Source organism: Schistosoma haematobium, chromosome ZW (assembly GCF_000699445.3).
Source record: "Schistosoma haematobium chromosome ZW, whole genome shotgun sequence".
NCBI classification, from domain to species: domain Eukaryota; kingdom Metazoa; phylum Platyhelminthes; class Trematoda; order Strigeidida; family Schistosomatidae; genus Schistosoma; species Schistosoma haematobium.
This window is the reverse complement of record NC_067195.1, coordinates 43,004,466-43,014,871: the sequence shown is the minus strand read 5'-3', so window position 1 is coordinate 43,014,871 and position 10,406 is coordinate 43,004,466. Positions and strand designations below refer to the sequence as shown.

General features: G+C 41.2%; 1 protein-coding gene across 2 annotated transcripts in view; it reads right to left on the bottom strand.

The window, feature by feature from the left end:
- Positions 1–10,187, bottom strand: part of MKL1_1 (kinase mkl1 MAPK-like protein) — a 45,364-nt gene extending 35,177 nt beyond the window's left edge. For both annotated transcript variants that reach the window (XM_051211459.1, XM_051211458.1), the window contains exons 1-2: positions 10,116–10,187; positions 10,010–10,075 (exon numbers count right to left, since the gene is read on the bottom strand). The gene's annotated coding sequence lies outside the window, so the exon portion shown is untranslated. The remainder of the gene's footprint in view (positions 1–10,009; positions 10,076–10,115) is intronic.
- Between the last annotated feature and the right edge of the window lie 219 nt (positions 10,188–10,406).

Below are 10,406 nucleotides of genomic sequence, written 5' to 3'. Positions count from 1 at the left end.
TACCGAAACTGATCAATTTAATGTGTGTGTACCAGTTCACTTGTTAAGTTTAGTAATTAAGTCGTTCGTCGAGGCTGCTTTTTTTTGTTGCATTCTGAGGCATCTACCAGCATAGATCAAAACATGTGTACATAACTCAATTATATCATCAATTTTGAAGCATGTGTTAAACACAGGACATTTATCCTCCGATTCGTTCGACATCATTTACAAAATCCAGTTATAGATACCAAGAGAAGTATCGCTGAACGCAATTTATGATGCGAAAGCTTTGGCTATCCATCACTTAAAACCCAAGTTGTGCAGTTTTAGTCCGTTTATTTAACTAAGTCCCTTATTTTAGCTTGATGGTACTCGTAGTTAAACCTTACACCATATTAATTATATAATTCTCATACTTGATAAAGTTAATCAAGTTCTAAAATACACAATTATTCGTCGACCTACAACTTATCACATCTCGGTACGATTATACGGCTTTAAAAATGAACTAACTGAAAAGGATCCCTTCCTCAAATAAATTGTTTTATGATTTAATGGGCATATTTAAATTAATTACTCAACTATTCAAAGTGCAACTATCCCACCACGTCATAATTTCATGTGATGACCTTTGCTGATAGAAAGCTACTTTATATATATTTACGATTTAATACCTTGAGACTACTTACCAACTATTAACAGTTGAAATTGTTACTAACAGAAGCTAAAGACTGTTAGAAAATATACCATAATGATAGTATAGCTGATTTAGCTATACAGAAAACTCAAAACTAATACAAGAACTTGGTTTTGATCCCATAACTTTTCTGGCGATGAGTATACAGGTTTTACAAGGTCTCGTAACAGTTAAACCAATGCTTCAAAAGAAACAAAATACTACCACCAGTATTTTTTATTATTCATAAAATAACAGCGATGCTGCCTTCTTACAAGGAAGGGTAGGGTAAGAAAGTGTCGACCCTAAAAGCACACATCTCACCCTATCTTACGGATTTCCGTCTCCAGCGGTAAGGTTTCAACAAGTATGGAGCCAGCACGAAAATTACTCACAAAAAAGTTGCGTATGGCCGGCCTCAAGCAGTTGTCTCTTGGGCACTGCGGTCACGCTCTCGGGTCACCAAGACCACCCCTAACACAATTTCCTTTTCAGGTACCTCTAGAAGAACCCTTCCACGGTGTGGGCAACCGGGAAGTGATAACCGCCCTCATACTTCTAACAGCACTCAAGACCACTGTATTCATAATCAACCTCCGTCTTAACTTCCTATTATTCCTCCTACATCAACTTTCACCTCTAAACTTCCTTTTTCGGCTTCCCCCTTAAGTGTCATCATAGCCAACGATTCTAGTGCTGAAAACACCGTCCCAGGTCTACTGAAACCTCGCTCCAAACTACACATTGAAGCCTTCAACGTACGCACACTATGTCAAATCAGTCAGCAGGCTTCCTTGGCTAAAACCATAGAATCTCGTACCATTGATGTATGCTGTGTCTCCAAAACACGCATACAAGATCCTGGTGTGATCACTCACTTGACCTTACCTCGCCAAAACTGGGAGCCGACGAGAAATACCTTCCGGTTACCTGGTGACCCGACGTCTAGTTCTGGTGGACTGATTTTTACAGAAAACTTTCTGAACTTCAAAAAGCTAAACACTCAGACATAGTACTCGTAGTAGGTGACTTTAATACCTAAGTAGGTAGCTTAAACCAAACAGAGACATTTAGGTAGGTGTTTTGGTATTCCGATTCAGCGAACGGATAATGGTGATCATCTGCCTCAATTGTGCTCAGACAATGGTTTATTTTTAGCAAACACTAATTTTAAGCATAAGCAGAGACATCGTCTAACATGGCGACCCCCTGCACCAAACCAACGGTGGACTCAACTAGACCATATTGCCATCAGTCATCGTTGGAGAGGCTCGGTAAAAGACTGCAGCTCGTTCTGGAGTACATGTTTAGAACCTGATCATGCTCTAATACGAGCACGCATTTGCTTGCGCCTCACTGGATACAGAAAAACCACATTAGGAAGACCCACTAGAGCTCAGAAACGCAAAAGTAGATTCCAGGAACAACTGAGGTCACACCTAGGCAGTTCTGAAAATGAGGCTGACCCAGATGTTGCTTGGAGAGATAAATAAACAGCTGTAGAGACAGCGGCGACATCTATCAGTGATTTGAACCAAAGGGTCACGAAAAACTAGTGGATTTCTGCCAAGTCTATTGCACTGATTAACTCTCGTAAACTCATCCCATCAGGCTCCGAACACGATGAAGAGCGAAAACAAATCAGATCTAGGTTAAGCAAAAGCCTAAGGAACGACCGTGAGCAGTGGTGGGCAACGAAAGCAAAAGAGATGGAAAAGGTGGCGGCTGTAGGTAACGTAAGACAGCTCTACAGATTAATAAAAGAAACTGAAATTAATAAGTGAGACTATTTCGTGAAAAGACGGCACTCTTATCTGCTCCCAGTCCAGACGTTTAGAACGATGGGCGGAACACTTTAAGAAGCTGACCTTTAGCTACTCTACAGCTACCCATCATTCCCAAACAGCTTAAATGGAATATTGGAGTAGGTCTCCCGCCTCTGATTGAAGTTCAAAAAGCCATAGCTAAAATAGGACGTGGAAGAGCAGCTGGTCCAAATGGATTGGTTCCAGAGGTCTTTAAGGATGGTGGTCCAATTTTAGCAATTAGGTTGGTTAATATTTTAACTAAAATCTGGGAGTTGGACGTAATCCCATCTGACTGGTAGCAATCACTATTCGTCCCAATATATCAGAAGGGGTCAAAATCATCCTGTGACAACCATAGAGGGATTAGTTTGACTAATATAGGATTTAAAATACTAGCCTCGATAATTATCGGACGCCTAACAAAGACTCGTGAACTTCAAACACGAGAAAATCAGGTTGGCTTCAGACCTGGTCGTGGCTGCATAGACCACATATTCACCATTCGACAGACCTTAGAACACAGGTATGCTTATCGGCGTCCGACAATGATGGCTTTCCTTAACTTAAAGGCAGCATTTGACTCGGTAGACCGAGAGGTTCTGTGGCACTGTCTGTCATTGGAAGGTGTACCTCAGAAGTACATAAACCTTGTGAAGGCTCCTTACTCCAACACTACCAGTGGAGCCAGAGCTTACCGCGGACTGTCATCTGATTTTGCAACCTCAAGTGATGTCCGGCAAGACTGTCCACTATCTCCATTTTTGTTCATCTTCATCGTAGACCTACTGGTGGAAACAACTTACTCGTCGACTGAATTTTCGGGAATTGATCTCCATACAGGAGGTCCATCTATCGACTCAAATACGCGGGTGAAATACTCCTGTTTGGTAAAAACACTGAAAAAACGCAGTCTTTTAGTAACACTGAGCAACAACAGGATGTTTGGGATCCGTTTCCCTTCCCCCTCTAAATGTAAGTTGTTGCTTCAGGACTTGCTTGAGCCAACACCTGAACTAAGGATAGGGAGTGAAATAGTCGAACGCGTCGACAACTTTACTTATCTTGGAAGTCTGATCAGCCCTAATGGGTTGGTGTCTGACGAAGCTCTTTACGGATTCAGAAAGCTCGTTTGGCTTTTGCCAACTTATATCACCCATGGCGAAGGCAAAATCGTCTATCAATAAAAGGAAGAGTATACTGTGGGGCAGTTCGTTCCGTTCTACTTTACGACTGCGAAATGTGACTATAAATGGTAGAAGATACTCGTAAGCTACTAGTATTTGATCACAGATACCTTAGAAATGTTGCTCACATCTGCTGGGATCACCAGGTAAACAGTAATGAGGTTAGACTCATGGTATTAGGGAATTATGGTAAATCGGCTGGTGAGATTATAAAACTTCATCGCTGAGATGGTCGGGCCACGTGTTACGTATTCCTAAACACCGATTATGACGTCGCGTAATGCTGACTAGTGTTGGAGACGGTTGGAAGTAGGGGCGGCCAAACTAAAATGTGGCACCAGTCCTTGAAGTCACTAACTTCTGGTCTTAGCCATGTTAATAGATGCAGACTACTTGGTTGAAGTCCACGTGACTATCGTAACGAATGGTTGGAGACTCTGGGTGATATGGCTCATAACTGATCAGAATGGCGTAGGTGTGTGCACTCTTTGTCTTCCCTTAAACAGTGAGATTAAAGTTACTTCATACCTTTCTTTCTACGATCCTGTTATATCATTATATGCAATCTTTTATATATTACTACCATTGAAGTAACTACTATGAATTTGGTGTTCATCTTGTTGTGCTAATGAGGTGTGGCAACTTGGACCGGTGCATATATGTGCCTGGTACTACTCTGTAACTGACTGAGTACCACTCCAATAATCCGCTGTTTAGGGTTAGAGTAAACTTTTCATTTACCCAGATCACAGGATATCCTGGTGAGGTCACCCAAATTTTAGTGCTAGTGCTTTTGCTCTTTTTAGTTTACAACTTGCTTCAACAGGTTCCTCCTAAAATATTACTGTCCACTATTTATATAAATATTTGGAGAGTTCACAACCATAGAGATAAGCTGGCACTTCAAGAGAAACTCACTCGACTTTAGAGTTAGGCGGGAAACAATGGGCTAATCTTCAACAACATGGTGCAATCTACGCACACAACCTAAATAATTTTCTATCACAAGTTTTTTAGCCAAAAATGATTTAGGCATACCTGGTTCCCTATTATTTAAAATCATATTCTGTGATAAAAGTGCCTTTGGAATCAACCTTGCACTAGTAACTACAAAGAGAATTTTAAACATTTTGATGGTAGGATTCTTGATTCGATTTTTAATAGCTCTATCAGGACCCATTTGGAGTATTAAAAAGTGGTTCATCCCTTATTCAAAAAGTATAAGAATACTTTGTAGCATATATAAAGACTAGCTGCGAAATCAATTCGTGGTCTTAACTCCAAACCCCACAACGAAAGTCTGAAAACACCGAATCGGTACCCTTCAAAGTATAGGAACCTTGGAGATGATCTAACAACGACCCAAAATATCCCAAACACAATTGAGTATCCCCTGAAGTACTTACTTGGATCGCGCGCGCTATTTAAAAGGACAGTGGTATTTTTCCTCGCTGAGTAAATTCTACTGTTTTGATCGTTTATTACGTACCAAGACTGCTGTTCTCACTTTAATTGCATTTATTTCAGTTAAAGTATTCGATTAGAGTATCGTTTCTGTTTCTAAAGTAGTTTGTCGTCGGTACTTTTGAGTACTTTGTTTTCTATTGTATCTGTTAGTACTTTTGGTTCTAACAATCTACAGTTTTCCACTTTTTTTGGTCATAGATCATTTTTGTCTCTGAGTATTATTGCATCTAGTTCTTTTTTTAAGAAAAGAGACCCCTGTTTAATGACTGGACAGTGCAAAAAAAGCAATTACCAACATCCGGGCTGTCGTTATCCCATTGAAAGCGGCATGCAGCGCGATGAGTGCAAAGGCTGGTACCACGAAGTTTGCACGAAATATAACGCCTGCGGCTTTCAAACGGTTCAGTAAAAACGGTTACGTATGGCTTTGTCAACAGTGCTGTCCGGATACAAACAGCTTGCTAACCGAGGCCATCTCATTGGTAAATGCTGTAAAAGTGTTTTGGCAAGCGTGGTCTGGAATTTGAAGCGAACTTGAAGCCTAATTTATCCAGACTGTTTAAAGTAGTATTCAAATCTTCGAATGAACGCGACTTAATTTTACAGAATGGACATAAATTAAAAAGTTCAGGAGTTTTATCCGTAAGCATTTGCCGTTGGCAGACCGTGTAAAAAGAGGGGAAGCCGAAAAAGAACTACAACTTAGGTTAGACGCTGATGAAAAAGACATAAAAATTGCGAATTTTCGGGCTGTAAGGCTTCGACAGAGAATGATGCCGAAGCCACTCTGTGTGAAGCACGAAGCCACTTAAATAGGCTTCGGATCTGTTACACTAATGCCCGAAGCTTAATCAATAAGCGATCGGAAATAAGTGTACAGATCGACTCAACAAAGCCAGACATAATCGTAGTCACAGAAACCTAGCTGACACAGTCTATAGATAGTATGGAACTTGATTTCGAGGGTTTTACGTTAGTACGGGCCGACAGAATACAAAAGCGTAAAGGAGGGGGAGTAGCTCTATTTATTAGGCATGCTATCACATTTGCCATTATCGATAGTGTATCCCATGAGAGTGGGACGTATGAATTAGTTAGTTGCCACTTGAAATCCAAGGGACAAGAGCCGCTGATTGGTTTGGTCTATCGCAGTCCAAGCTGTGAGGTAAATGAGGTCCTGCTAAGCAGTCTCAATACTTGGTCACAAAGTGGTCGATGTCTAATCATAGGGGGACTTTAATGCACCTATGGCAGACTGGGAAAATTTGCGAACTGAATCGCCAGATAATTTTTTCGAGCAGGAACTAGTTGATGAGGTTATCACATGTGCCCTAGTGCAACTTGTGAAAGAAGCAACTAGGTACGACCCGGACTCTGAATCATCCTTACTAGATCTTATATTGACTCACTATGAGGATGACGTTGCGAACCTCCATTACATGCCACCCCTAGGTAAAAGTGATCACGTAGTTTTAACTTTTGACTTCCATATAACTGTCAATCACGAGCATGAGTTAGCTCAATCCAGACCTAACGTATGGATCGTTAGTAGATTGGACCATAGACTCAATCCTCAATTGAAACGGCTTGGGACGCATTTCGAAATTTATACTTAAAAGTTACCGCACCTCACATCCATTTGACTATACCAAGGGGGCCGAGAAACTATCCACCATGGTTCAGTAGGGAGGTCCGCATCCTCCTCCGTAAGGGAAGAAAAATTTGGGATAGATTTAGGTTACTGGGGACTGATGAGATAAAACCTCAGTATCGAAAAGCTCGGAATACTTGTGCCTCGACCCTCCGTAAGTCTAGAAAGTTGTACGGAGAAAAAATTGGTAAGGAATCCATAGAATGTCCTAAACGCTTGTATTCCTATATAAACCAAAGGATATAAAGAAGAGGAAATATTCCTGCACTGTGGGGAGACAGAACTGCCGCATCATTAGTGGAGGGCGACTTTGGTAAGGCTCAAGTGTTCTCAAACTACTTTAGCAATGTATATACCATAGAAGCACCCTTCCCGTCAGCGCATACAAATCCCCACACACATACACTGGATAGCGTGACCATTAAAGAACTCGATGTCTTTGGTCTGCTAAATAAGCTTGACATAGGTAAATCCACGGGGCCCGATGAATTGCATCCTAGGCTACTAAAGGAATTATCTAACTTCATTGCGAACCCTTTAAGTACATGCTTTAATCTATACGTAACGCAGAGTCGTCTACCAAAAGATTGGAAGAACGCCATAGTCCCGTCTTCAAAACAGGTACGAAACATAAACCTGAGAATCACCGACCCGCTAACCCAAATGCCTTGGTACGGCCGAGTGGGGAGAGTCCTCTCTCCCTCTCGAAATGCTCACATGGCCACGCGTATACAGCCTCTGCCAGGGAAGTCCTACTCGCTGCCTTCTCGTGGCGGGGGTGTTGTTTACGAAATCGAGAGGACGAAAAGCGAATGTCCGGCGCTTTACCCGGGTTGGTGTATACGGAGGATCCACCTAGAGGAGTTGGAAAACCCTGATTCCAAACCAATGGTGCACATGGGCTCCAGTACCTGAAAGAACAAATGGTGTATGAACCAATTATTGGTCACCGGGTACCATGGGACTGCGTCTCCTTACGATGCTCCACTGCCTTATGGATCAGACCTTCAGGTCGAAGGCTCCGGGTGTGGCCTCCCAAGAAAACCACCTGCTTCGGTTTGGGGGCCAGGGTGGTATTCCAGCGCTCACACGAGTCGAATGACTTAAGTGGCGCATGTATATTTGGTGCCTCCTTGTACGAATGTCTACGTGTTTAAATAAATAAATAATAAAATAGGAAAGATTATTCGGAAGGAGCTGTTTAAGTACCTCGATGAAAACCAGATCCTTTTGGAGGAGCAGCACACTTTCAGAATAGGTTATTCTTATCTCACTAACTTATTAGTCGCTCGTGAAAGCTGGTGCGCTCTTAAGGGCCAAAAGTTACCTATAGACGTAGTCTACATTGATTTCAGAAAAGCTTTTGACAAAGTTCCGCACAACCGGCTGTTATATAAGCTAAGAAATGTCGGAATCGGAGGCAATCTATCGATGTGGATAAAAGACTTCCCAGTTGGGCACCAACAAAGAGTACGGGTGAACTCAAAGTTATCTTGCTGGGAAACTGTGCTTAATGGAGTGCCCCAGGGTACAATTTTGGGGCCAGTGCTGTTCCTCTTGTATGTAAATGACCTTCCTCATCTATCATCATCGGTCTTGCTATATGCTGACGACGTCAAGATATGGAGAACGATACGATGTAAGGGTGATAGCTTAGAACTTAAAAATGACCTGAAGAAGTTATCTGAATGGTCTCAAACACGGCAGTTGCCGATAAATACTTCCAAGTGTGTTGTGATGCATATCGGTCATCAAGGTACAGATACATACACGATGAATAACACTGAGCTACCTGTTGTCCAGACACATAGTGACTTAGGAGTCATCGTTAGCCAAGACTTAAAGACTACTGCACACTGTCGTGCAATAGCCACCAAAGGTTTTAGAACCTTATGGTCGATACGTTGGGCTTTTAATCATGTCGACGCTAAAACTTTTTTGACTTTGTATACAGTGTTCGTACGTCCTAAACTTGAGTACTGCATACAAGCTGTTAGCCCCTGCTTAAAAAAAGACAGTGAGCTTTTGGAAAAGGTTCAGAGAACAGCAACTAAGCTGATTCCCGGAATAGCGAAGCTTCCGTATGATGCTCGACTGGCCAAGCTAAACCTATTCCCGTTGTCATATCGTAGAACTAGAGGCGACTTGATTACAATTTTCAAATTGCTTAGTGATAAATCTGCACCTGATATGCTCTCATTTTTCTTGTCTTCTAAAACAGAGAATTTACGAGGACATTCCAAAGAAGTTCACAAGTCCAGAACAAATTACTTGTCAGCTGACTATCGACTTTCCCATCGAATCATCAACGAGTAGAATTCATTACCTCAGCACGTGGCTGAGGCCCCATCCGTCGACTCTTTCAAAAGAAAGTTGGACCAACTGAGAGACCACCATCGCCAGGACTAACAGACCATCAAGCCTTCTGTCCTTTCCAAACTGAAACTGAAACTTAAATCCAATCATAACACAAACATTGGGACGGACCAAAAAACTTTAGATACGCTACATAGTAGGTCAGACGAACTGAAGCCATGCTTTCCACTCTTTATGAAAGGCAAAATTTCAAAATCCCCTACGGACAGAAATGATCTATGTGAATTTTCCGAAGTTCTTCAGAAAAAACGCTGACTTAACTCAGTTTACACTCCTTTAAAACACTTCAATGTTCAGACCAACTATCGAGTTATAGATAGTTTCTCAAACTGTTTTAAATATATGTATATGCTCAGTCTCCCTAAAATATAGGCAGAATAATTCTTTGGGGAAACGGTCTAAGAACAATGAAGCATCTAACAATGTAGGGAAGTCGGTCTGAAATAAGAGTGGATACTTTTAATACACTAGACGTTACAACATAGTAAGCCTCTTAATCTGAATGAAGGGAAAAGGAACTGATCCATACCAAATCAACCGATTTATATAAGCTCGTAGCAAAGATATTGAAAACACTAGCATACGTATTTACAGGTTTACATTGGGAAATGGCAGTATCCTAAAACCTCTATTGATCTAAATGATTTTTTTGTTTGAATAACATCAAAGATTGAAATACTCGTCCGCACTTTTCCATTTAGTGTTTTCTACATACTCGGAGCCCATATTTCCAAGAACTGTTCGTTTAAAGTCTGAAGAATGGTGTTTCATTGAGTGACCCAAATTATAGAGGTGGAGGTTATGTAACTTAAAAGTCACGAACTTTAAATAATTCACAATGAGAAGGATTAGTCTTAATACTCACTCGTTAAGTAAACTCCACAGGTGAAACAAAGCTAACGAAGTACCGCCATATCTGTCAGACGCGCAACTAACGTTTCAATAATCATCGTTCAAACCTCAAACTTTACCTGGCAACATCAGCAGACCATTTGTTTTTTTATATGAGTCTCGGCATCAAAAAAGCTTTTTGTTAACAAAACGTTATGCTTCTCATCATGCTCCTACTAAAACCAGAGAGTAAAATAAGTTAGTTACAGTGAAGGCAATCTACGTGTCGTTTCAACAGACACACACTAATGGCTGTTAGTTTATGCTTTCGACAGAGGATTCAATCTTCAACGCCTTCGAGTGTCTTGGAAAAGTTTAGAAAGCCTAAGTGTTATTTCAGGCAGTCAGTAGTTTTATATTTCATCGTCACC